This window comes from Leopardus geoffroyi, chromosome B1, assembly GCF_018350155.1.
Source record: "Leopardus geoffroyi isolate Oge1 chromosome B1, O.geoffroyi_Oge1_pat1.0, whole genome shotgun sequence".
Taxonomy (NCBI): Eukaryota; Metazoa; Chordata; class Mammalia; order Carnivora; family Felidae; genus Leopardus; species Leopardus geoffroyi.
The window spans coordinates 29,732,893-29,755,218 of record NC_059327.1 but is presented as its reverse complement, the minus strand read 5'-3'; the positions used below and the strand labels follow the sequence as shown (position 1 = coordinate 29,755,218).

Sequence of the window (22,326 nt, the reverse complement as noted above, 5' to 3'; positions counted from 1 at the left end):
CTGGAAAGCAGGGCTCTGGGCTCCCAACGTCCTCACGAGCGTCTGTCCCACGTGAAGTGGTTTTGCTGTCTTGAAAGGAGTTAAATTCATGGTGCAATCATCTGTGGTTTTTCACTAGACCTTCCATGACATCTGTACAACTTCTGCTCCATAAACTGCATCTTTTCAAGTATTTTGCAACCTCTTTTGCTTTGTAATCTGAGAGTGTTTACTTGGCACAAGATTGTGAAAAGTTCCACTCTTCTTTTGGAGAGACTCTTTCCTTCAGATTTATCATAGCAGAAAAGGAAACTGAAAAGATTGTGAGTGTCTTGGGAGCCTCATGGTACATCCAGGATGTATTCCACATGTACGATGCGGTAGCATCACCAAATAAAGAACATTAGGGCTAAAGTACTACAAAGAACATTGCAAAATACTAGATAATGACATTTAATGCCTAAAGCCTTAAAAAATAAAGCAACAAAACCCACTAGATAGCACTTTTCTCCACTACAGTGCATATTCTGTGTAAGTCATGGACATGAAAATGTAAAGAATCTATCTGTGCCGTTGAATAAATAATGTTCAGTAAATATTTATTAGGCGGTATTTACTGTGTGCTAAATGGAAATAGACACAACAGAGATGATGTCTACTCTCACCGAGTTTATAATCCGTCAGAGAGATTAATTAAATACTTGAGTAATTACTTAATAGCAATGGTGATGGGGACTATGAGTCATAGGGAGCTGAGAACCATATGCGAGGGAGGGTTCTGTAGTCAAAAACACTAGCAACCTGTAGTGGGCTAGAATGGCGGACACTAACCAAATCTAGAAGGGGGGTGTTACCAGCGCAGACATCCCCAAGAAAGTGACGTTTGAGCTGATTGATGTCTGGAGGGTGAGTCGGAGATGGCTTGGTGACAGGGAGTCAGATACACGTTGGGCACGAAGACCTGCCTATGTGCAGTGGGGGTTGGGGTTGGGAATGGCTTGGTGTGTAAGCAGAGCTGTGGGCAAGAGGAAGCTGGAGAGGTAGGTATTGGTGAGATCATGCAGGGCTTTGGGGGCCATGTTAAGATTTTGGTTTTGGATTTCACCCCAAGACAAGTAGAAAACCACTCACAGGTTGTAAGCCCTGAAAGAGGATGAATGGCAGTGATCATCTCGGGCTTAGTTAAGGAAAAGTCCTCAATCACTTTGGTAAAATACCCGAGTAAGCCCAAATGATCTTTATGGCCAGGGCTGGATTAAAAGGAGGAGCAGTCACACAGTTTCGGAGGATGCCCATCCATAGGATGCATACAGATCACCGGGAATGGGATGGATGTGAAACTCACGTTCCCAAGAGTCCCTTCATGAAACGTGCTGTATGTGACCAGAAGCGGTGGAGGCTTGATACCCCTATAATATACATGAGCACGATAACACAAGGCTGCCCTGCTTCCTGCACAGCCTAGGAAGGAAGTGGCTTATGGGTGCCTGGACGCTTTCCATTTGGTTCAACGGGATATGCAAGTTCGTGGGAAGAGGAGCTTCTTGCCACCAGTGGTCATCCTTTTCCAGCCCTTCACTCGCTACACTCAGCTTCCCTGCTTAAGAAATGCCAGACACACATGTGATAATAGCATTCTGAAGTGGCACCATGCTGTTTGCCTGTTCAAGGTGTGGACACCTCTCCGAAATAAAGACAGGTGAAAAGCAGTGAGTCCTTGGCTCCTTGGCAACGATGGAGAAGAGGGAGAGTAATCAGATTCTACATCCGAAGAGCCCCTTATAATACAGCATGTGCTTTATGTATATCAACTACCTTGGCCCTCACAGTAGGTATGTATTAGTCTGTCATGTGCATAAGGACATTGAAGCTCAGGAGAGTCGAGTTCATTTTTTAAGGTCATACGTCTAGTAGCAGAGCTGGGAGTCCCCGAAAGGAAGTTTGGTGTATTTAGTTCTTGCATATGTCACAGAGGTACCAAGGGCCAGCCCTACGCCCAAATCACCAGTCAAAACCTCATGTGTTGGGCACTTAGGCTCTGTTTTCCATACCAACTATATGGAACTGGAGGCAGGCTGATCATGTCATTAGCTGCTGACTCCTCAGGGATAGGTGAGGGAACCGGGGACACTGTTAGAAGAGACCCTGAACCTTGCTGGGGGCAGACAATGGGACAGCAGCACAAAGGAACACAGTGACTCAGGTTTTGTGGGGTGTGGCATGCATACCGTCTCCAGAATTATGAAGAAGAACACAACGCTGTACATATAAATTATAAGGGACAAAAGTGAGTATTAAAAGAAAAAAAGAAATTCCATCAATTACAAAATTTTAAAAGCTGACAAGACCACAAATGTGACAAAATTCAGAGAAACAACATGATCTTTTTATTAACTAAATGCCTGATGACCTTTATCATACTTTTCTCCCAACTTTTTCCATCTGAATATTTTTTGATTGCCTCTTTGTCTGACAATGATTCTGTAATTTTTTTTCTATAGAGAACATTGAAAGAGAGTCCGTCTTTAACATGGTTGATTGAAATCTGTTCATTTTTAATTATTAATAAAGAAGATTTTTCAACTTTACAACTTATTTTGACAATGTCCTGCAAATGTTTATGATTTTAAATTTCAGGGGAAAAAACCTCTATTATATTTTCTGCCTTAGTTGTTACAGAGACACTCAGAGTTTATGGTACTATCAATGGTTTGTGCCCTACAAGCATCAGGACTCTGATAAATTCAGTTTCCTGTGGTTCCAATTTACAAAAAAAAGCTGCCGAATTAATAATTGCATACATTGAAATATTATGTTTTCTTTTCTAAAAAATTAAAAAAAAATTTTTTTTAGTTTTTATTCTTGAAAGAGAGACAGAGTGTGAGCAGGGAAGGGGCAGAAGAGAGGGAGACACTGAATCTGAAGCAGGCTCCAGGCTCCAAGCTGTCAGCACAGAGCCCAATGTGGGGCTCAAACTCATGAACCACAGGATCATAAAGTTGAGCTGAAGTCAGACGCTGAACTGACCCAGCTACCCAGGAGCCCCTGTATTCTTGACAGAATAGAATTTCCATTGTGACTAGATATCAATGGAACTAAGTCCTCTGGTCACAATTCCACATGTCTGATGCCTGGTAGAATTTTCCACATGCTAGTTTCTGGCTCCTACCATTTCAAAACTTGTCCTGTCACGGCTCACATCCCACTGGTGCTTGGCACACCGGGACACATTCATTCATAATACAATCTCTGGCCCTGCACCTTCCTGACATGATGCCATGTGAGTCAGCACAGTGGGTTTTGGCATATTTCTGGGAGCCTTTCCTACTCTGGGACACCGTGCAATAACTTTACTAGACATCCCACTAAAGCACCAAATAAATGTATCTTTCAACTCAACTTTTCCTGAGTTGGATTCCAAAATGCCCAGGGCCCTCCCAACTCTACCCACACAGGAGGAATATTTTAGAGGGAACGTCAACATGGAAAGAGACTTTGGTCTTAAATTAATTGTAATTTAATTGTCTTATCTTGTAAATTTTATACAAACGTATAAGCTTCTGAATGCATGGCTAGGAACCCCAACAGGTGTCTTGGAAAAGGTCATGGAAAGAAGGGCTCTTCTGTTTGGGCTTCATTAGCTCCAGGGTAAATCCTCAAAGCCCAAGGGCCTCTCAAAGAAATGGTGTTTTTGTTTGTTTGTTTGTTTGTTTGTAGAGTTATCTGTGATAGGGCAATATGAATCAATGCATAGGAATATAAAAATTTTTGAAAATTAAAAATATGTATACTAATAACTAATTGTCAAAAGATTGACAAACTAAGATCAATCTGCATATGTGATGATTTTCCATCTAAACATCAACCAATTTTAAAGAGTGAATGAATCATCATAGCAGAGTTTCCTTATCCAGTTACATACCCTTTTCCATCTCTCTTTTTAAAGTTTATTTAGTTTTGAGAGGCAGAGAGAGAGAGAGAACATGAGCAGGGGAGGGGCAGAGAGAGAAGGAGACACAGAATCCAAAGCAGGCTCCTGGCTCTGAGCTGTCAGCACAGAGCCCAACACAGAGCTTGAACCCATGAATGGCGAGATCATGACCTGAGCTGAGTCGGACGCTCATCCAACTGAGCCACCCAGGCACCTCCCTATCTCTTATTTAGTCTTCATAAAACACTACAAGGTGAGTGTTATTATCCGTATTTTACAAATAATGAAACTGAGGACCTTAGGGGCTTACGTAGGATCATCCTGTTTGTAAATATCTTAATTATCCACCCACCAGTCTCTCTAGTTGGTCAAAATTGTGAAGAGAGCTGTTTTCCCTCTTGAAATCCTGCATCACTGGTTCCTTCTGGCTATTTAGAAACAAAACAAAAGAAATCCCACCTAACCCCTGCCCTCTGTCCCAATGATTTCTTAGATTTTGTGACAATAAATTATTCTAATATTCTCTCTCTCTCTCTCTCTCCTTTTAAACAAGGATGGAGAAGCTCCCTTTCACTTGATCTTTAATGGTTGGATCTCAAGTTTCTGTCCTCAGTGGTCTTCTAGCCTGAAATGCTCTCCCTGGGTGACTTCATAATTTCTCATGACTTTAAAAACCATCTATATATTGATATCTCCCAAACTGTACCTCTACTCTAGATCTCTGCAATGCTCTGCAGCTACTGGTTCACATCTTTAAGATGGTCTCTGCAAAATGGAGCATCTATAAGATTTTCCAGAATTATCTCCTGCCATGTTCTTAATCCACTCAGACCTTCACATGGTATTCCTTCTTTTTAAAACACTTTCCCATACCTTCTTTTTTCATTTATCCCTTAAGTTTCCATTTAAATGTGACTCCTAGGGGTGCCTAGGTGGCTCAGTCATTTGAGCATCGAACTCTTGATTTCATCTTCTCAGGTCTTGATTTCACAGCCCCACGTCAGGCTCTGCTCTGACAGCACAGAGCCTGCTTGGGATTCATTCTCTCTCTCTCTCTCTCTCTCTCTCTCTCTCTCTCTCTCTCTCCCTGCCCCTCCCCTGCTCATTCTCATTCTCTCTCTCTCTCAAAATAAATAAATATTTAAAAAATAAAATAAATGTGACTTCTACAGGAACACCATCTCTGACGTCTCCCCAGGAACAGAGTGGGGAGCCACTCCCGTGTTTTTCTCTAAGTGCCATCCTATCAGTATTATTTTTGCCTGTAATGGTCAGAGATCCAATCACAGTGGCTTAAATACACAAAGTCTAATTCTCTCATGTAAAAGAAGTAAGTCAGCAAGGCAGCTTCCTGGGGCTCACATGGTGGTTCTACAAAGTTACTAGAATCCTAACCCCCTAGTATTCTCCAGGTTACTTTATAGTCCAGGATTACTGCTGGAGCTCCCACTCTCCCAATTGCTTCATGAGCCTTCTAGGGGGGAAGGAAAGCTAAAAGGACCCTTCTTCTGGCTTATTCATCTCAGAGAAGGCTGGCTAGGAGAATTGGTCTTTTAACTGGGTACAATTAAAGGGTTCTGTTTCTAATGAAAATCGGGAAAATTTTGTGCTAGGGTAGGCATCTGGCAGTGTGCCACACTTTTCTGTGTACATATCACACCATCTTTTCAAATTATCTGTTGAATTCTCTGAGTTCCCCACTAGGCTGAAAGCTCCAAGGAAGGGAATGTGTCTTATTCAGTTTTCTATTCCCAACACCTGGCACAGTGGCTCCCAACTAATAGGTCCTTAATAACAATTTAGCAAACAGATGAATTAGTTGTTGTGGGAAAACCATTATTGCGATTAAGCAAATTAGCATATTTTATAAAGCTCCAGGAAAAAAGAGACTTTCTACTTTGCAGAAAGGAGGAGGAGGAGGGGCACAAATGGCCACACAATTACGTAATTGTGTCAAATTAGATCTTGGTTTATAAAAGCAGGACATACTGAAAAAAAAACAACTTTTGTTGAGTGAGCTCAATAAAAGGGAAATGAATCTTCAGACATACCTTAAGTCATGTCTATTTATGGTGAAGGCAACAAGAAGATACATTACGTACATTCTTGAACGTTTATCACTGTTTGAAACGTTAGCCTTTCATTTTCAGCTAATGTTGTCTCTTCTCTTGCTATCCTAAATGGTTCTAACTACTTTCTTGTGCTAATAGGTTATGAGTTTCTCAGGAGCTTTAAAGAGCATTTCTTTTCTTTCTCACTTATTTTTTTCTCTTCTGACAACTTGTAACTAATGCTCTGGTCAAGGACACAGAGCAATAAAATTTCTACCCTGTGGTTTCACTAAAGAGCAAGTTCATAAGTCTTGGACCGGACCTCAAGTAACTCCAGGGAGCACCATCAACATTGTGCTCCTCCTTCTGCTAAAGCCAGCTTCACGAAACTGAAAGACCATGTAATGATTTTAAGCCACAGTCATAAAACCCAGCATTTAATATTCCTGTGAGATCATCACAGACTCCAAGACTACATATTTACATGTTGACTTAATCCATTAAATGTTACCTCTTTTCAACAACAGAACTCCCCTTGCAATTTAAAGGCCTCCTAATGTCTAATAGTTCTGTCTTCAGAAAACAAAACAAAACATTTCCTTAGATGTTGAAAGTGTACGCTCCTGCGAAGGTTGTAATCTCTTCATTCTAGAATGTGTTTTGCCCCATGATGATATGGAGGAAACGGCTTTACTATCTACAGATCTTCCTCAGCTCATGATGGGGTTATGTCCTGATAAACCTGCCACGAGTTGAAAACATCATAAGTTGACAATGCATTGAATACATCTAACCTATGAACATCACAGTTTAACAGCCTAGCCTATTTTAACTGTGCTCAGAATGCTTACATTAGCCTATAGTTGGATGAAATCATCTAACACAGAGCCTTTTTTTTTTTTTTTATAATTAAGTGTTGAATATCTCCTGTAATTTATTGAGCCCTGTATTGGAACTGAAAAACGGAATGGTTGTATGGGTACAGAATGATTGTACATATATTGGTTGTTTACCTTCTAATGACAGACCAGGAGCTGCGGCTGCCCTTGACCAGCACTGAGAGAGACAACTGTGCTACATGTCACTAGCCTGGGAAAAGATTAAAACTAAAAGTTAGAAGTTCTGGTTCTACTGAATGTGTGTTGCTTTCACATCATGGTAAAGTCAAACCATGGTAAGTCAGGAATCATCTGCGATTATTTCCTGAGAGGTTTATCTTCCTAGCTAGACTCTAAATTCCTTAAGATCAGGATGATGTTGCAGGACTTTATGTAGCCTGGTAATAATGTTGACTCCATAGTCAAGGTCCAGTTACCACATATGTTTTGAACCAAGGGTTGAAAAATGAGAATTATGAGTAAAGGAAATGGAGCTTATGATGAACACTGTAATATATTTGAATGTAATATACAATCTTCCCCTTAATATCTTTCACCACTGGTTAAGAAGCATCTCTGAAGTGTCCACACTTCAAGACTCTCTCAAGCATCGTACTTGGACAGTTAGGATTCACACAGGAGTGAGGCACTACCTCTGTCTTCCAGTGACAAGACTGTGTTCCACTTCTAAGGCTTTGGTTTCTCCTGCTAATTATACTCTCAGCATCCATCTGTCTGTCAATCTCTCTCTCCGTCTCTCTGTCTCTGTCTCTGTCTCTCTCTCTCACACACACACACGCACGCACACACATGCACACACACTCTTTATCTTTGTCTTCAGTTGGACAGGCCTATATTCCACACCTCCTTCATCTGGAAGACTATTAAACACTTTGCTGAGCTCAATGATCCTCTCTACTCTCTAGATTATTTTTGCGATTACCCAGGTACAACACTACAAGTACATTGTAGGAACTATAAAAATATAGAAAAACACAATGACAAAAGTAAAACAACCTAATAAAGATACCACCAAGATGGGGGAAATCTTTCTCTCTCTCTTTTTTTTTTTTTTTTTTTGCTAAGAACTTTATTTTCTTTCTTCCCTTATTTTCCTTTTTCCATTCCCTTCCTTTTCCTCTCTTCCCCTCTCACTCTTTTACTTTTTGGAGGGAGATGAAACTTGTTTTTATGATTTTCCCTTTTTAAAATAGGGATGTTCATTTAAGTCATTACTGTTTTACAAGATCTTTTTATATATATATCAAGGATATAATATTTTCTCTTAGATTCATGGCACATAATACCCTTTTCACTATATGACTTAATTTTATATTTATTTTAATGTAAACTATGAAAAATTTTTCAGGATATCAAATCAACCATCCTTTTACTTTAAAATTTTTGTCTTTGCATTATGCTTAAAAAATTTATATTTATTCAAGATCAGATAAATAATTGCATAGTTTTCTATAGTTTCTTTCATCTCTTAAATTGTTAAATTAAATCAACTTGGAATTTATATTGCTAATGGTATGAAGTAAGAATCTAATTTAATTCCAGATGGCTAGCCAATTTTCTCTAATATTGTTTTCTCACAGATTTGAGAAGCTACCTTTAATATCTGGTGTTCTGGACTTTGACACTTTTCCACTGGTCTTTTTATGCCACATCACACTTTAAAAAACAGCTTTATTGAGTATAACTGATATATAAAAAACTGTACATACTTAACGTATACAATTTGATGAATTTTGACATATGTATATAGAGGTAAAACCATCACCACAATCAAGGTAATAAAGATCCATCATTTCCAAAAGTATCCACCTGCCCCTTTGTAATCCCACCCTCAGTTTCCAGGCAACAACTGAGGCAGCTTGCTCAATAGATTCGTTTGCACTTTGTAGAGTTTTATATAAATGAATTGCATGGTGAATTTTTTTTTTTTTAGTTTGGCTTCTTTCAACTTGGCGTAATTATTTTGTATCATTCATGTTGTATAGCAGGTGTCCATTTCACTCCTTTTTTATTACTAAGTACTATTCTATCCTATGTACATGTCACAATTTGTTCATACATTCATCTATTGATGGACATTTGGGTTGCTTCCAATTTTTGACTGTTACAAAGAAAGCTGTTTATGAATATTTACGCATAGCTCTTTGAATGGATGTGTGCTTTCCTTTCTCTTGAGTAAATGCTTAGGAGTGAAGTAGCTGGATCATATAGAAGACGTGCATTTAACCTATTATGAAGGCTGCCAAAATATTGTCCAAAGGGGTTGTATCATTTCACATTCTCACCAGCAGTGTATGAGAATTCCATTTCCTCTTCATCCTTTATATAGTCAGTCTTACTAATTTTAGACATTCTAGTAGGTATTTATGATAATCTCATTTTGATTGCAATTTTAATTTCCCTAATCATTAATGCTGTTTGCCATATTTGTATGCGTTCTTTGACTATCCATGTATCTTAGATGAAGTGCATATGTTCAAATATTTTGCCCGTTTTTTGTTGGGCTGCTTGTTTTATTAATTATTATAACAACTAAATTATTACTTTATTATAATACATTATCACAATTATCAAACAAGGTTGTAATTGTAAAATTATTATAGCTTTATAATTATAGGATTATTATCATTTTATTATATAAAATTGTTAGATTTAAAATCATTATTTTATTTTGTTGTTTTCTTACCTGTTATTTTTTTATATAAATGGTTTTCTTTTTTTCAATGTTTACTTATTTATTTTGAGAGAGAGAGAGAGAGAGAGAAGTGGGGGAGGCATAGAGAGAAAAGGAGAGAGACTCCCAAGCAGGCTCCATACCTTCAGCACAGAGCCTGACATGGGCTCGATCTCATGAACTGTGATATCATGACCTGAGTCAAAATCAGGAGTCAGACACGTAACTACCCGAGACACCCAGGCATCCTAATTCTTACTTGTTATTTTAAAAATGGTAAAGACCAAATTAGTATAGTTTTATTATTATAATTATTATTAATGATTGGAATTTTGGACTGGTAGTTGGATTTTTGAATCTATTTCATTGACCTACTTCACGCTATGTCATGCTATTTTAATTTTTGTTGCTTTATATTATTTTTTCATAAATAGCACTGCAACTTTTAATTATTCTTAATTAGCATAATTTGGTGAGAGCAAGCCTAGGCTATTCTCATCCATTTATTTCAGAAATTTGTAAAACTTTATGAAACTCATTTTAATAAAAAATCAGAACTGAGTTATATTTTTTATAATTTTGGAAGAAATAAGACCTTTACAATATTAAGTATTCTTGTCCATTAAATTGACTCCTTTCTTCATACGTTCAGTATTTTGGATTTGTTGAATTTCCTATCTATTTCCTCTTAAGCTAGAAAATTTGGGCCTTTAAGGTTCTAGATCCTTCCCTTAACTTGTCCAATCGTAGTCAACCAGAATCAAAATTACACAGATTGAAACTGAAAGACACTGTAGATTATCCTGTCCAGTATCTGTACTAGTCTATGAGAAAATAAAGCCCAAAGAGCTGAAGCACTTCCTTAATGTCTAGAGTATGCTAATAGCAGTCTCAAGAGTGACCCCTTACTATCATTTAGTGTCTCTTCTGTTACATCACTGTAACTGTCCTTATTTCCTATTATTTCCCCAAATGGGTCTCTACTTTCTCTTTTTCTTTACTTATTTTTTTTGGGGGGGTGGGGAGAGAGGGAGAAAGAGAAAGAGAGAGAAGAGGGGACAGAAGATCCAAAGTGGGCTCTGTGCTGACAGCTCCAGAGAGCCCAATGTGGGGCTCAAACTCACGAACCGTGAGATCATGACCTAAGCGGAAGTTGGTCACTTAACCAACTGAGCCACCCAGGGCTCCCAAATGGGTCTCTATTTTTGTAAGGCTGGTGTCCTTGACATGCATCGCATGCCCCAAAATCACTGAAATGAAAATACCACCTTCTCATAAGTCATGGTATATGTGAAGGCAATTTACTTGCCCAGTGTCAGGGTAATGAGACATATTAGCGCAGGGAAATGCAGAGGATGTTGCCTAGTTATTTGAGTTATGGGCTTCCTGGCTTGGGTGGGTTGAGAATGGAGACTCCTCAGATGGAGAGATGGAAACTTTATGGCACATCCTTAAGCTGGTCTTGCTATAGGGTGGAATTATAAGATGTAAAGTAAGTTTCTTTATGATCTTATAAAAGATTTTTAAAGAAATTGAGGCAATCACAAAGGAGAAAGTGCAGGATTTTCTAAATGACTAAACATTACTCATTTGAGTAGAGTGGATCTTAACCTTTTATGGGTCAAAGTACACTTAGAGCATCTGATAACATAAATTCAACCCTCTTTCCATAAAAAGGCATACACGGTTCATACAATATGAGGGTTTATGGATCCTGTGAAAGTTGTCTATTGGTTTCACAAGTCCTGCCACAAATCTTCCCAGAGTTCCATGGACATAGGAGTTCAGAATTCCTTGAAGAAGAAGTAAGTAGTCTGCCTACTATAATAGCTCACAAAGGAAAGAAAGAGAGAACAAAGATTATGTGTACGTAAGCAGGGATATGGAGAGAGGGAGTCTAATATGGGTCATGCTAATCAATATGAAATCTTTTCTCTGAAAAACTGCACTGCATTTCCCTATATCAAAAGAGAAACTTTTTTCAGATTCCTGGAAACAGCCCAGAGTACGTCAATATACTAATAGTAAACACAAGACCAAACAAGGGGAGGTGGGAACTGAGACAGTAAGAGGTTAAACATTCCCTTTGAACACAATTACTTGATAAATATTTACTGAGCATCTGCTATGGAAAATGCACAGTGCTGAGTGGTGGGGACACAGTGCTTATCTAGAGAGTCACTGAATCAATATGTCATAAAATCAAAAAGGCTCTAATATGTACTATATTATTATATTAGTTATTAAACAGCATAATACATAATATTGTTTGTTATTTTATAGATGAGGAAACAGTAGCCTAGAAGGGGTGAATAGACTTCTTAAAAAAAATTTAGTGTTTATTTTCTTGTTGAGAGAGAGAGAGAGTGACAGAACACAAGCAGGGGAGAGGCAGAGAGAGGGGAAGACACAGAATCTGAAGCAGACTCCTGACTCTGAGTTGTCAGCACAGAGCCTGATGTGGGGCTGGAACCCACAAACCATGAGGCCATGACCTGAGCCAAAGTTGGACACTAAATGACTGAGCCACCCAGGCATCCCAGAAGGGGTAAATAGTCTTACGTACAGGATTAGAACCCAAGTCTCCTGATCAGACTTTTATTTTTTTATTATTATTTTTTTTAACGTTTATTTTTGAGACAGAGAGAGACAGAGCATGAACAGGGGAGGGGCAGAGAGAGAGGGAGACACAGAATCGGAAACAGGCTCCAGGCTCTGAGCAGTCAGCACAGAGCCCGATGCGGGGCTCGAACTCACGGACTGTGAGATCATGACCTGAGCTGAAGTCGGACGCTTAACCGACTGAGCCACCCAGGCACCCCTGATCAGACTTTTAATGAGTACCTATTCTGTGCCAGGCCTGGTGCTAGACACTGTCAAGTACATTTTCACTCTTTTACAGAAATTCCACATCTTCAGTAGCTACATGTAAACAGGTATTCTTGCACCTTTCTGACTTTGTTTGTTGTGAAGAAGGTAAGTCATCATGTATTTGGGTAAGAAGTGAAGAATTGAAGAATTTTTTTCCAAATATTCCTGACAGGAATTGTGAACTTCTAGAGAAAGGATTTGTATGCATCTCATAAGTCCAAAAAACAAGAATCTTTAATACTTGGGAGATTTGGAAGAAGAGAAGGAGTACATTTGGACCTAAGGATTCAAAGTTCAAGAAAAAAAAAAAACATTCTCTGCTACATTCTTACAATCTATTGTTCTCTGTGGCAGTGTTTAGTGTTTGTTTCTTCTGCAACCACCAGGCAGGATTGAGAAAGGAGACAGGATGGTGCATAGGGACCACTTAGGGTGCATTTTGAAATCCTTTAAAAGTTGGTCTCCCCCAAGGAAGGGAAGAGATCCAGGAGAGCTACTGCCCACACCCTCCATTCTTCTCTGCTGCGATGCTTCACCCCATTTCCTCCAAACCCTGGAGGAAGATTTGTTCATTCAGGTAGACTCCTACAGAAAAGAAGAGGACATCCGCTTATCACATCCATTTTGAAATCAAATGTGCATCTTGACAACTGCAATCTTGTCACTACAAGTAGTCAGATGATGGGAAGGCAGAGCATCAGAAAGGAGAAAGCTAATGAGGAAAGTCAACCTGGGCCCGGTAGCCCATCCTGGAGTCAGTTTCGGGTCAGGAAAGGGCACTAATCTGGGCTTCATGTGGATGCACGTTCCCATAAAAGATGTTATAGATAGTGGTTTGTCTTAGTCTAGCTTAACACAGAAACCTATATCACCTATTATATGGCCAAAATCTATACATATACCACATCATAGCAAAAAAGGATACTGATATTACAGTTAGAATTTCAAAACACACTATATAATTTAAGTAACTGGCTATAAAGTAATTTTCTTTTTGTTTTCTGATCACAAATGTAATTCATTGTGATTTTAGAGTATATAAGATATTTCAGAAACAAAAAATCATCATGCACCATGCAGAAACAGCTGTTAATATAGTTACTGAAAAATAAATATAAAGTATTTGAGATTTCGCTTCAGAGGGATGAAAAGGTGAAGAAAATATCTGAGTAGACCCTAAAGCAAGTGCGAAGAGTGATGGCACTGGTTTCCTCATGCCACTTGAAAATATTTCTAAGGCTATCCAGACACTTTGTTTATAACAAATTTTATTTTATAGTCAAGAGGGAAGGGAGAAGGAATAGACCAGAATGTGGTGTGAGAAAAGATTTTCCTGAAATAACCACAAAACAGATGAAAGTGAGATGAAAACCAAAAGCAAAAACAAGACCCACAAACAAACAGGAGGAGCTTAAAGAGGATGTGTAGGTAGATACCAGAAGGAATGATCTTTGGAGCTATAATTACCTGTGTAGTGATAATTAAAAGGAAAAATAAAAATTACCTGTGTGAGCCTGAATGTCTGGAAGTAATTAGCAAAATGGGGGATCACTGGATTTCAATTAAGTTCCTGGTGCCATTTTGAATGCCAAACAACTTGGCTAAAGGCTGATGAGCCTAATGCAGCCCTCAGCATAGGTGTTATCCTGAAAAGCCAAATGCTGTACGTGAAAGAGTGCCCACGGCCTCTCTTTGAAAAGGTCTTCATACAGAGAAAGACAGATACCATATGTTTTCACTCTTATGTAGATCTTGAGAAATGTAAGACCATGGCGGGGGGGGGGAGGGGGAACGAAGGAAAAAAAAAGTTAGAGAGGGAGGGAGCCAAACCATAAGAGACTCTTAAAATCAGAATAAACTGAGGGTTTATGGGGGGTGGGAGGGTGGGGAAAGTGGGTGACGGGCATTGAGGAGGGCACCTGTTGGGATGAGCACTGGGTGTTGTATGGAAACCAACTTGACAATAAATTTCATTGAAAAAAAAGAAAGAAAAGGTCTTCCCATATTCATGCTTGTTGCATTGCAAGTTTCTATGTTCTCTGAGAAATCGACACTTTAAAAACAACTTTGTAGTCAAGACCACTTCAGACTCATTAATTCCACCCAATTACCCTTATCACTCTCACAGCACAATATCTTGCCAATCCTGTTTTGTCTAACCTTCCTCAATTTATTTAATGCAGAACATTAAACAATTTCTTATTTATTACAAATCTTGGCTATAGATCTCTGTGTTTTAATCTCTCGGTTGTAGATCTCGTGTAAAAGTACATGAAAAAGCAACAAGTATATCAAACTAATGAGTGTTTCAGTGGCATGAATTTACCACGATTTCATTACCACATGAGGTGTCAATGAAAAGAGCTCAGGAATCTGGGCTGTGTGAATTCATTTGTTATATGAGGTGCATGTAGTTGGCAATGAACTTGTATTAATATGTATTGAAAAATCGGGGCACCTGGGGATCATATTCAAGGCCCTGCAGGGTTCCTGTCATTAATGAGCTTATCATCAAAACAGGGACTTTCAGAAAGAGAGATAGGCACACCTACATTAACACGAAGCTATAGACAGATCATTCGTTTATTGGAAGGAGAAAGGCTTTGAGGCTAAATATGATTCCCCCCTGCCCCAGAGTTGCCCTCTAATGTTTGCTTGAAGAGATGCCTTTTGAAAAAATGTTTTATTTCAAGGGCTCTCTAGTGAGCTGGCTATCTAGGTATAGCTATAAATCTGCATAAATATACGTGCTTGTGTCTACCCAAAACATTGTTGGACTCACACATAACAGATGATAACAGTGCTTTGTTCAGGACAGTAGGATGAAAAGGAAGGAATAAAGTGTAAAACAATGAGGGAGATTTTAGTTTTTCATGTCATATATATACTTCCAATACTGTTTGAGTTTGTCATGTGAATATGTTACTTTCAATTTAATTCTAATGTAAATGTAAAAACACCCATGTTTTGTGCTGCAGTGAAAATATGAAGTATTTGGGCCCCTGGCAGGCTTGAGGAGAGATCCCTTTTAGGACGCTGACCCCACCTACCCATGTAGGACCAACAGAGGCACTCAAACTGTCTTACATGTTTTGAGCAGTAGCTATGGCAGTCTGGATTTTCCTCAAACACTTGGGACCTTGAAACTACTGAAACAGAACCACTATGGGGCCACCACTCATGTATAAAGCACTCAATATCACATTGAAAAAGATGGAGTCCTCTTTGGATCGATTTGCATGGCTAGTGTCCAGGATATAAGAATCATGCCTTTCTTCAACAGCTGCTTCTAGCCAATGAAACGAATATACTCTAACCATTCCTTCAAAGTATAAAGTGTTTGCACCACCCCAGAGTAAAAAAAAAAAAAATACTCCTGTAACTAAATGGATATTTTCCGCCTTTACCATCAATTTTCCTGTTCAGTGTAGTCAGAATGCAGATGACTCTTGACTGTCATCAACATGGATGTCCCAGAGTTAATGTGTATGTTGCCAGCAGAGAAAAAAACGGAGAGGCCAAATCTTAGGCCTGGCCTCTTAAATACATAGCTACTAAAATACTGACATTTTTGTGAGCTAGCTCCTTACATATGAAACTAAGCTAGAAGGGTATCCCCTGGCAGACCTTTAGCAGAAACAGGGTCTCAGTGAGTTTCTTCTTTGAAATCAGCAGATCTTACCCTTTCCTAAGCAGAATATATAACTCATGAGTTGTCTAATATACTTAAATGTCTACTAAATTAACGTCTACCAACAAACCAGGTGGCTTTTATGTGTTGAATTTCCAGATGAAACCTGTGGGGTTTTCTACAGACCTAAGATGTGGCTTTTTGCTAATATAATTTTAAAGTGGATACAACCGTGTTGCCCTGGTAAGAAGGAGGCACCCCAAACACTTGCCACTTCCAAGAACCCAGAAGGGGTACAGTTAAAGTGGATGAAATTCCATTGCATAAGCCCCACCCTCCTATGTTTTCAGGAGGGGCCCTGACATATATACTTTTAAGTGCCATTAGTAATCTGGACATTTTCTCAGGCTTCAGATACAAAGCCGCCTTGCATTAAAGGGATTCCTAGACAGTACGGTGACCTTTCCATACAGGTCTCCACCGTCAGGTAGTCATCTACATGGGAAGACTGAGCATATTTGAGCCACAATTTCATATATTGCAGATGCCCTCTAATGGGTCCTTCTGACCAGGAACTATTTGCTTAAATCACATTTTATAGAATCTGAGGACACTGGAAAAGTGAACACAGAACAACAGTGTGCATGTCTGACATAGCATAAGATGACTGTTAAACTTCCCAACAATTTCTTATGTATACACAATGAAGGTCTAAACAAATTTTCTAATAGAGCAGAAATCTGTACATCTCTGGCAAGCAAGTTTTTCAGGGGATGGCTAAAGATTTCTTATAAAAGCGTCTGACTCATTATGATTAAGCATCAAGTAATAAAAACAGATTCACCATTACCACCTCCCCTTTTACTGCAGGCTGACATTAGCTGGCAAGGTTATTGCTCTGCAAACCCGCATGTTAGGTCATTAAGGCTGTGTGTATGTCATGACTAAACGGACATTAAATGTTTCTCAAGTTCATAGCAGGGAAGGCCATTAACAAATGCATAAGCAAAACTAGAGCACTCTTTAAATTTCTATTATGAAAGGCAAACATTTGCTAGTATATGTAAGGCTTTATACTAGGTTTCTAAATTTGAAGATGTAAAAATATTGACTAATCCTGACCCTGACCTTCACATATAATTGGAAAATTAAAATACGATATTATTCTCTAGTAAGCATCAATGAGCACAAAGAAGGTTTAACAAGTTGGATTAAATATGTAAAATAAAAGCTGACAATAAATTAAACCAAATACTAATTATATACCTTTCTTTCCTTTGAGATATTTTCTGAAGTTTTTAGTTGGGAGATGTATTTACAGACAGCCAAAGCAAGCTGTCAAAAAAAGAAAAAAGAAAAACAAAACAAAACAAACCCAAAGCAAGCTGTCAAAACAGTTTCAAAGTCCTTTGTGACTGACTGTTCAGCATAATGCAGTCTAAATGGTTGACTGAATTTTTTTCTCTGCAAATCAGATTATTTTGGCATTGTAAAACCATCATGCCTATCCACAACCTCAAAATGGGGAGAATTCCAGAAACACTTCCAGAAGACAGCTTATTATTTTTTTTTATTATTCTTAAAGATCTCATCACCATCAATTAGTATTCATTAATCATCCAAGTCTGTGCTGTGTAACTGAATGGTAACACCTCATTTATCTTGCATTGCTATAGAACAAAATGATGCATGTCAGTAAACTTTCTAGAAAACAGGAGACTGTTGTTTTTTTGTTTGTTTGTTTGTTTTTAATAAATCTACTTTTATCCAACCATATTTAAGTGAATCTTTCTGACAGGCTCCAATATTTACCTATATTCTTAAATGTGGTATAGGAAACATAAGCTAAACTTCTAAGGTCATCATTAGGAACATCAGCAATTAACAATATTATCAAAAGGAAGCTGAGGGGGAAGTGGTATTTCCAGGGAAGCCACAGACCACTGACATTAAGAATCTAGACTACTTGTGGACTCCAGCTCTGCTTCCTACCAGATGGACAAACTTGAACTTTCTGCATATTGGTTTCTTCTTTAAAAGGAGTAACAACAGTACCAGACATTGGGTCGTTGTAGAGGTGAAATGCTTGCAGAAGACTTACACCAGTGTCCAGCACAGCATAAAAAGTCAACAAATTGTAGCTTTTGTGATGAATAGTCTTGCTTTCATTTTTAATGTCTGATATTCAATCTGCTGTCTTCTGGGAAACGAGACATGTTTATTAAAATTGAATATAATAGGGGGCTCCTGGGTGGCTCAGTTGGTTAAGCGTGCAACTCTTGATTTCAGCTTAGGGCATGATTGCACAGCTCATGAAATGGAGCCTGTGTTGGGCTCTGCAATGGCAGCGTGAATCCTGCTTGGGATTCTCTCTCTCCCTCTCTTTCTTCCCTCACCTGCTCATGTGCATGCATTCTCCCTCTCTCTCCCTCTCTTTCTCTCTCTCAACATAAATAAATAAACCTTGAAAAAAGAAATAAAATTGCATACAATAGAACATGAGCTTTCTTAGGGATATTTCGGCTGCTTCAGAGCAGTTTTTACCTAGAGATTTTTTTTTTATTGTGTTAAGAATCTCTAACATGAGATCTACCCCCTTAACAGGTTTTTAAACATACAGTAGTACAGTGTTCAGTCTAGGCACAGTGTTGCACAGTAGATCTCTAGAACTTATTCCTCTTGCATAACTGAAACTTTGTACTTGTTGAAAAGCTACACCCCATTTTCCGCTGCCCCCAGCCGCTGGGAATCATCGTTCTACTCTGTGCTTCTATAAATTTGACTATTTTAGATATCTCATATAAGTGGCATCACGCAGTATTTGTCTCTCTGTGACTGGCTTATTTCACTTAGCATAATGTCTACAAGGGTCACACATGTTGCCACGTACGGCAGAATTTCCACTTCTTCCAAGGCTGCGTAATAGTCTATTATATGTATGATACCACATTTTCTTCATCCGCTCATTTGCTGGTGTAGATTAGGCTTGCTTCCACATCTTGGCTATCGTGAATAATGCTGCAATAGACATGGGAGTACACCTATCTCTTTAAGAACTTGACTGTAATTCTTTTGGGTAAACACTCAGAAATGAGATTGGTACATCATATAGCAGTTCTCTTTTCGATTTTTTTTGAGGAATTTCCTTACTGTTGTCCACAATGGATGACTAATTTACATTTCTATCCACCATTTTAACCGTCCCACCAACAGTGCACAATAGTTCCATTTTCTCTCCATTCTTGTCAGAATTTTTTTTGTTTTCTGGATAACAGCCATCCTAACAGGTGTGAGATGATATTTCACTGAGGTTTTGATTTGCATTTCTCTGAGGCTCACTGGTATTGAGCATCTTTGCATGTACCTGTTGGCCATTTACATGTCTTCTTTAGAAGATGTTTTTTAGAGAAACATCTCTTAAAATCCTTTACCTATTTTTAAGTCTGGCTATTTTTTGTTTTGATTTGTCATTTTATTTGTTTTGTTGCTTGCTGATTTTGCTATTAAGTTATAGGCGTTCCTTTTATGTGTTGGATATTAACTCTTTATGAGACATATGGTTTACAGACAGTTTCTCACATCCTGTCAACTTAGAGATGTTTGACTTTTCCCCAGCAAATGCAATATGCTGGATACCTAATCCACAGAAACACACCCATATATAAATATGAACTCAAGCAACTTGGAGATGGACTTGACTGAAATAAATTTTGATATCATTAGCAAAAAAAAATAAAAATAAAAACAAACCCAAAAAACAAAGGGAAGAATTATGAGAAAATAAATGGTATTAAAAATCGCAAAGCAGGGGCACCTGGGTGCTCAGTCAAACGTTGGACTTCCCCTCAGGTTATGATCTCATGGTTTGTGAGTTCAAGTCCTGCACTGGGCTCTGTGCTGACAGCTTAGGGCCTGGAGCCTGCTTCAGACTCTGGGTCTCCCTCTCTCTCTGCCCCTCCCCTGCTCGTGCTCTGTCTCTCTCTCTCTCTCAAAAATAAAATGAAAACATTAAAATTTTTTTAAAAATTAAAAAAATTGCAAAGCTGACATCCATATGGGATACATTCCTTTATTTTTAACATTTTTGTAAATACTTACTTTTGAGAGAGAGCATGTGTCCATAGGTGAGTGGGGGAGGGGCAAAGAGAGAGGGAGACATAGGATCCAAAGTAGGCTCTGTGCTGACAGTGCTGAGCCAGATGTGGGACTCAAACTCACGAACCATGAGATCATGACCTGAGTGGAAGTCAGACGCTTAACCGACTGAGCCACCTAGGTGCCCTGGAATACATTCCATTTTAATATTAGATTTTTTTTTAACGTTTATTTATTTGTGAGACAGAGAGAGACAGAGCATGAACGGGGGAGGGTCAGAGAGAGAGGGAGACACACAATCTGAAACAGGCTCCAGGCTCTGAGCGGTCAGCCCAGAGCCCGACGCGGGGCTCGAACTCACGGACCGCGAGATCATGACCTGAGCCGAAGTTGGCCGCTTAACCGACTGAGCCACCCAGGTGCCCCATCACTGTTAGATATTTTAAAGTTGATATACAAATTAGTGTTTTATGCATTCACTCAAGTAGGCCCTTACTTTTACATAGTAGAAATTACTTCAGTTGGAATTCTATGTGTTCCTATGGCATTTAAAAAAATATTTTGTAATAGTTTATTCAGTAATTCAGAAATACTTCTACATTTGTACCATAGAAGTCATAACATTCCCTTAAAAAATGTCTGCACCTCTCCTTTATCTATTTTCTAACACTGCCATCTGGTTTCCCTTAAAAACTGAGATGATAGCATGTCTATTACCACCTGAGAACGGACACAGACAATAAACAAATGAGATCAGCCCACTCACCCTGCCTAGGTCTGCGTGGTTAGGGCAATCAGGCAGCAGTTAAAGCAGCTCTAATTGTATTGCCACTCTTGGTTTTATCCTCAGGCCTCAAAGACCACAGGATATGCAGAACCTCAAACTTGCCTCAGAAATCTAAGATTTCGAAGACCCTGACGGCCAAAGACTTCATTCCGATGACCTTACACTCCGTGTAGAGCCGGTGGATGACATAATGTGGGTTTCATCCATAAACTGACTGGTGTCTCACTTTTCCTGAGTGAATAACTACTCTCTCCCCTTTGCCAAAGGAGGCTAGTTTTCCAGATGCCTGACAAATGAATGGGTTTTAGAAAATACTTTGATTTCTATAAAAGAAACATGTTCTAGAAATACAGAGTGGAATAGAGCCTCTTAAAACATGACTCATTATTAGAGATTTGTCTAGAATTCAGGTTTCTTCATGCCTTGTGGAAGAAAACTTACGTATATAGAGGAAACTGGGATTAAGACAGGAAGTCAATAGATCTATACCCACTGGATTTCAGAAAGACATGTAAAAATGTAGATACCCTGACATACGTGATATGAGCTGAATCTATCACGTTTTGGGATTGTCCAGGATCTGGCAAACTTCTTCGGTAAAGGGCCAGTCAATATTTTAGGCTTTGCAGGCCAGAAGGCCTCAACTACAACAATTCAGTTAGGCTGTTGTAACACAAAAGCAGCCATAGATGGAATATAAAAGAATGAGCATGGCTCTGTTCCAATAATACTTTATTTACAAAACCAGGCAGCATGTCCGATTTGGCACATTGGCTGAAATTTGCTGACCCCAAGTACAGCAGAATAATTACAGGGTGTGTTGTGTAAGAGACTGAGGTGGAATCCCAGCTGTGACATTCTCTAAATGACCTTGCCATATTCTGAAACTTCTCTGAAGGCTTCTCTGAGTCTCTCACTCTTTATGATAAGGAGATGATACCCAATTGGCACATCCAGCCAATTTTAATGGTACCTAAGTTCCTGTAACTAAGTCCATTCCTGCTCCCTTGGGACTTCCTTCACTAGAAGGAAGTATATCTTAGAACCAATTTTACAGCACTCTAGCCACACCAAAATCAAGGAGGTTATCAAAGGGATATAGGCAAAAATGGCACTCTTATAATTACAACAGTCATGAAGAGATAAGCACAGAAAGAGGCTTTTTTTTTCCTTCAGGATTAGACAGATACTGAAGGTTCTAATACTTTTCAACATCAGAATGGTTGAATTAGGTCAGAATTGGCCTTGTCATTCAGCCTCCATAAGCAGACCACAGCCCAACATAGGACAGAAGGGGTGTGTGTGTGTGTGTGTGTGTGTGTGCACATGCACGTGCATTCACGTGCATGAGTGCGTGTGTGTATTGTTTAAATGTTGCACACTATGAAATAGCATGGCATGGACTATT

General features: G+C 38.9%; 1 protein-coding gene and 1 long non-coding RNA gene across 9 annotated transcripts in view; one reads left to right on the top strand and one right to left on the bottom strand.

Moving 5' to 3' along the window:
• Window positions 1–22,326, bottom strand: part of NRG1 (neuregulin 1) — a 1,116,936-nt gene that overhangs the window by 394,776 nt on the left and 699,834 nt on the right. The window lies entirely within an intron of this gene.
• Window positions 3,047–21,143, top strand: LOC123586868. 2 transcript variants are annotated; one of them, XR_006706998.1, is made up of 3 exons: window positions 3,047–3,259; window positions 6,988–7,135; window positions 20,982–21,143. It is a non-coding gene; the product is annotated as an uncharacterized LOC123586868 (long non-coding RNA). The 2 variants fall into 2 exon arrangements; XR_006706997.1 differs by lacking the exon at window positions 6,988–7,135.